This window comes from Petaurus breviceps, unplaced genomic scaffold, assembly GCF_028583685.1.
Source record: "Petaurus breviceps papuanus isolate PSGF00001 unplaced genomic scaffold, PetGlider_PUasm1.0 175, whole genome shotgun sequence".
Taxonomy (NCBI): Eukaryota; Metazoa; Chordata; class Mammalia; order Diprotodontia; family Petauridae; genus Petaurus; species Petaurus breviceps.
Genome location: NW_027185764.1, coordinates 26343100 through 26349627, shown reverse-complemented (window position 1 = coordinate 26349627; position 6528 = coordinate 26343100).

Here is a 6528-nt window from a genome sequence, read left to right as displayed (position 1 = left end):
CAACGAAACCCAACAGGGAAGACCCCAATAGAGCAGCTGATAGATAAAGCCTCTGGTTTTAGAGCACCACAGTTCCTGAAAAATAGTCTGACCCCTCTGACATCAGTCAGTCAATATTCACTATGTGCCTACTATGGGCCAGGCACTCTGCTACATGATGGGGATACATATAAGAAAAATAGTCACTTCATTTCAATAAACATGTATTAAGTACCTACTATACATAGATACAAAGCACTGGAGATATAATTAATAAACAGAAAGACAGCCCAAGCCCTCAAGGAGCTTACAATCTCATGGGAGAAGACAATACATAAAGGAAGCTGAAAAAGGAGGAGGTGGCAGGGGAGGGGGAAACATGATGGAGTAAGGAATACAAGCTGATGGGAAATAAAGTGACAGTTGGCCTGGAAGTGCTCTCTACATAGAGGCTTTGGAAAGAGTTCTTTAAGCCATCCTCTGGCTCTCCAATCAGAGGGCATTGCTGAGGTGGAGTGGGCAGTCTCACAGGATGCTGAGTTTCCTGGTAATGACCCTTCCACCTCATCTCAATGACTCCATGTCATGATGGAGTCCAGCCCGAGAAGAGGCACTGGGTAGAAATGAACTCAGGAGCCAATCACTCTTGGGGCTGAACAGGAATTGCTGTGTCCATCGATGGAGGGCTCATGTCCTGCTCCATTGGGAGTTCTTAGAGTCTAACAAGTGAGAGGTCCCTCTAATTAACCCAGCTGCATACAGATCAAAGGGATGGTCAAAGAGGGGAAGTGATTTGTCCTGGGTCACACAGGCTACAAATAACAGCCAGGGATTTGGACTCAAATCCTCTGCCTTCCTCTCCTGTCTCCTCCAGGTCTTTGATTCACTGATCTATCATTGACTCCTCCTCCTTCATCTTCAGTCCCTCTCTGTATTAGCTCATCTAATGCCTACGAGCATGTTAAAGTCTCTCAGATTCTGAAGAAAACTTCCTTTGACCAATACATTCTCTAAAGCTATGATTGTATTTCTCTCCTCCTCACCCCACTGCCCCTTCAGCTATAAATGTCTAAAAATGGTAGCTTACCATCTCTACTACCACCAAGAGGAAGCTAGGGTTCAAATACAGTTTCAGATGTTTCCTTGCTCTGTGACCCTGAACAAGTCACTTGAACTCTGTTTGCCTCAGTTTCTTCAACTGTAAAGTGTGGACAATAATAGTACCAACCTTGCATAGTTGTAGTGAGGAACCATAGCACCAATGCAATATTCACAGCACCGATGGCAACTCTGAATATGCCAGCATAAGTCTGAATTGCAAAATATAACATACTCTCCATATAGAAGACAGAAGCAAAACATTTATTCAGATACCAGAAAGCTGAATCCCCAAAACCAGAAAGCCAAATCCCAACACCAGAAAGTCAAATCCATAATAGCAATGAAGAAATTAATATACCTTATCACTGCAGAGAGCAACACCATATTTTTAGCCTTCCCACAAACAAACACCCACAAGCCTAGCTATCTCCTTGCCTGTGTCCTCTCTCTCCCACCATGCTAACTGCTCTGACGCCCAGCTTCCTCTGGACTCTGCTCCACCCTTTAGCAAGCTCCTCCCACCACAAGTTCCATGTGATTACATTTGGCCTATTAAGGAGCAGGGAAGATCTTCAAATTACCATTACCATTACAGGAACAAATGAAATATTTGTGAAAACACTTAGCTTGGTGCCAGGCATATTGTAGGTACTACATAATTGTTCATTACCTTCCCTTCACCTTCTTTATCACCATCCACTCATTCAGGGTCACACTGCTCTCTTCAGGGTTATCAGGAGAAAATTGGCTTTGAGTTTCTCAAGAGGACCCATGCCCAGATGGATCTCCCAGATATACTTTGCAAATATTCAGAGGGAGATCCAGTCAGGTATCTTAAGTGAGATCTATATTCTTTCTTACTTGCAAGGGGGAAGATTTTTGAAGTGCAGTAGAAAGAGCCCTGAGTTTGCATTCAGAATCTCTAAGTTCAAATCCTAGCTTTCCCCCTAACTATCTGTGGGACTCTGGGCATAACCTCAAGCTCATGTATTGGTTTCCTCATCCTTAAAATGAGGAGGCTGGGCAAGCAGACAGAGGCCTGGACACTGCAGCACACAGACAGAAGCCTGGACAAGGCCTGATCAACGTGGTAGCAAGTTGACCACCAACAACAAGGGCCATTACCAGGCCTATCACCCTAGGGCTGGGACTGGACAGAGCAAGGTAAGAGTCAAATTCAGGGTCCCTGGCAGGGGCAGCAGCTACCCCTAGAACTACTAGTCCACAACCCAGAAATTTAAAAAGCCCCTATCTGGACTTCCAGGGACCAGGATGGCAGAGTGAACCCCAGTTGCTCCAACCCCCCCTCTAACCCTGAAAACATAGTAATTATTGCCCCCAGGGCAAAATCTTAAACAGTTCTTGGGAACCCTAAAGAAGGGCATGGCTAGGGCAGACTGCAAAGACAAAGACCCTGGAGTCCTACTATTGTGAGTGGGAGGAACCAAGTTCAGATGGAGACAGTGTTGACTCCATACCCACAGCTGAAGCATCAACCGGGAACTGGTCTCAAGCACAGAAAACATTCTTAGATGAGCTCAAAAGGAACTTTGAAAAACAAATTAGAGAGATAGAAGATAAAATGAATAATTCCTTTAAAATCAAAATTGCAAAGTTAGAAAAACATTACAATGAAGAAAACAGCTCCTTAAAAAGAAAAATGTGTGATATGGAAAAGGAGCTCCAAAAACTAACCAAGGAAAATAATTTGCTAAAAACTAGAATCGACCAAACTGACGCGAATAACTCTATGAGGAACCAAGAATTAGTTAAAACATCAAGAATGAAGAATTAGAAAAAGAGGTAAAATATCTCAATCGAAAAATAACTGACCTGGAAAACAGATCCAGGAAAAATTATTTGAGAATCATAGGCCTGCCGGAAAATCATGATGAAAAATGAACCTGGACAACATCATCCAAGAGCTCGTCAAGGAAAACTGCCCTGAGATACTAGAACCAGAGAGGAAAATAGAAATCAAGAGAATACACTAGTCACCTTCTGAAAGAGATCCCAAATTGAAAAGTCCTTGAAATGTTGTGGCCAAACTCAAGAACTACCAGGTAAAGAAGAAAATACTACAAGCAGCCAGAAAGAAACAATTCAAACATCACAAAACCACAGTGAGGACCCCACAGGACCTGGCAGCCTCTACACTGAAAGATGGGAGAAATTGGAATACAATTTTTTGCAAGGCAAAAGGGCTTGGGTTACAACCAAGGATCACCTACCCAGCAAAACTGAACATATTTGTCTAGGCAAGGAGATGGTCATTCAATGATATAATGGATTTCCAGAACTTCCTGATGAAAAAGCCAGAGCTCAATGGAAAATTCAACCTCCAATTATGTGATGCAAGAGAGACATAGAAAGGTAAACAAGGAAAACACACACACACACACACACACACACACACACACCCTGTTATTTAATAAGAGCAAATTGTTTATATACAAATAGAGGGTACATGGATATAAATTACACAAAATGACAATAAAAAAACCTTATTAAGGGCTACAAAGGGACTGCAATGGAAGAAGAAGAAAGAATGAAGCGGAAAAGGGTAAATTATGCCACACAAAGAGGCATAAAAACAATATAGTAGAGGGAAAGAAGGGAGGGAGATGAGCATTATCCAAACTTTTCCCTCATTGGTTCTGGTGCAAGGAGGGAATAACACAACCAGTTAAGCATAGGACTCTATAGAGAAGAGATATGAAACATATCATAATAGAGGGAAAGAGGGGAGGGGTAGGAGCTTTGCATGTGATCTGTACCTGTCAATCTTGGTTTGAAGAAGAAATAACATACCACACTAAGTATAAAAATCTATCACATCCTACAGGCAGTAGGAGGGGAGAAGGACTACGAAAAGGGGGGAGGGTGGCTAGAAGGGAGGGAAGAAGTAAGGGGGGAAGGGAAGAAAAGGGAGGGGGGCTGATAAGAAGGGAATACCAGGGGAGGCGGTGGTCAAAAGGAAAACTCCTAAGGAGAGGAATGGAGAAGGGGAGAAAAATAAAAGCATATACAGGGGAGGGAATAGGATGGAGGGAAAAAGACAGATAGTAATCATAACTGTGCACATGAATGGGATGAACTCTCCCATTAAATGGAGGTGGATAGCAGAATGAATTAAAAACAATAATCCTACAATATGCTGTTTACAAGAAACACGCCTGAAACAGAGGGATACACACAGGGTAAAAGTAAAAGCCTGGAGTAAAATAAATCATGCCTCAGCTAAAGTTAAAAAAAAAAGCAGGGGTAGTAATCCCTATCTCAGATAAAGCAAAAGCAAAAATTGATCTAATTAAAAGAGATAAGGAAGGAAAGTATATCCTGCTAAAAGGCACCATCAAGAATGAAGCAATATCATTAGTTAACATATATGTACCAAGTGGTATAGCATCCAAATTCCTAGAGGATAAGGTAAAGGAATTAGAGGGAGAAATAGATAGCAAAACTAAACTAGTGGGAGACCTTAATCTTCCCCTCTCTGAACTTGATAAATCCAATCTCAAAATAAACAAGAAAGAAATTAAGGGGATGAATGGAATTTTAGAGAGGGTAGGTATGATAGATCTCTGGAGAAAACTGAATGGGGATAAAAAGCAATATACCTTCTCAGTGATACATGGCACATACACAAAAATCGACCATGTACTAGGACACAAAAACCTCACAATTCAGTGCAGAAAGGCAGAAATATTAAATACATCATTCTCAGATCATGATGCAATAAAAATCATATGCAGTAAAGGGCCATGGGAAGACAGACTAAAAACTAATTGGAAACTAAATAATTTAATCCTAAAGAATGAGTGGGTCAAACAAGAAATTATAGAAACAATCAGTAACTTCATTCAAGAGAATGACAATAATGAGACAACATACCTAAATTTGTGGGATGCAGCAAAGGTAGTTCTTAGGGGAAATTTTATATCCCTGAGTGCATACATGAATAAATTAGAGAAAAGGGAGGTTAATTAATTGGGCATGCAATTAAAAAAGCTAGAAAAAGAACAAATTGAAAATCCCCAATTAAATACTAAATTAGAAATACTGAAAACCAAGGAGAGATTAATAAAAAATGAAATTAAGAAAATTATTGAATTAATAAATAAAAGTAAGAGCTGGTTTTATGAAAAAAAAAACAATAAAATTGATAGACCCTTAGTCAATATGATAAAAAAGAAAGAAGAAAATCAAATCATGGGTATCAAAAATGAAAAGGGTGAATCTACCTCCAATGAAGAGGAAATTAAAACAATAATTAGGAATTATTTTGCCAAATTATATGCACATAAATTTGACAATCTTAGTGAAATGGATGAATATTTACAAAAATATAAGCTGCCCAGATTAACTGAAGAGGAAGTAAATTACTTAAATAACCCCATCTCAGAAAAAGAAATTGAACAAGCCATCAGTGAACTCCCCAGGAAAAAATCCCCAGGGCCAGATGGATTTACTAGTGAATTCTATCAAACATTTAAAGAAAAATTGATTCCAATATTCTACAAACTATTTGGGAAAATTAGTGAAGAAGGAGTCCTACCAAATTCTTTTTATGACACAAACATAGTACGAATACCTAAATCAGGAAGAGATAAAACAGACAAAGAAATTATAGACTAATTTCCATCATGAATATAGATGTAAAAATTTTAAATAAAATATTAGTAAAAAGACTACAGCAACTTATCACAAGAATAATACACTTTGATCAGGTAGGATTTATTCCAGGAATGCAAGGATGGTTTAATATTAGGAAAACCACTATAATTGATCATATCAACAATAAAACTAGCAGAAACCACTTGATTATCTCAATAGATGCAGAAAAAGCTTTTGACAAAGTACAACATCCATTCCTATTAAAAACACTAGAACGTATAGGAATAAATGGAGCCTTCCTTAAAATAATAGGCAGCATCTATTTACAGCCATCAGTAAGTATTACATGTAATGGGATAAACTAGAAGCATTTCCAATAAGATCAGGGATGAAACAAGGGTGTCCACTATCACCCCTCTTATTCAATCTGGTACTAGAAATGTTACCAGTAGCAATTAGAGGAGAAAAAGAAATCAAAGGAATCAAATTAGGCAAAAAAGAGAACAAGCTATCACTCTTTGCAGATGACATGATTTGGAAGAACAAAAGGTCCAGAATATCAAGGGAATTATTGAAAAGAAATGCTAGGGAAGGTGGCCTAGCTCTACCATATTTTAATCTGTATTATAAAGCAGCAGTAATTAAAACTACTTATTACTCACTGAGGAATACACAGTGGCTCAGTGGAATAGATTCGGTACACAAGCCTCAGCAGTCAATGACTATAATAATCTACTCTTTGATAAACCCAAAGACTCCAGTTTTGGGTACAAGAACACACTATTTGACAAAAACTGCTGGGAAAACTAGAATATAGAAGTATAAATCAGG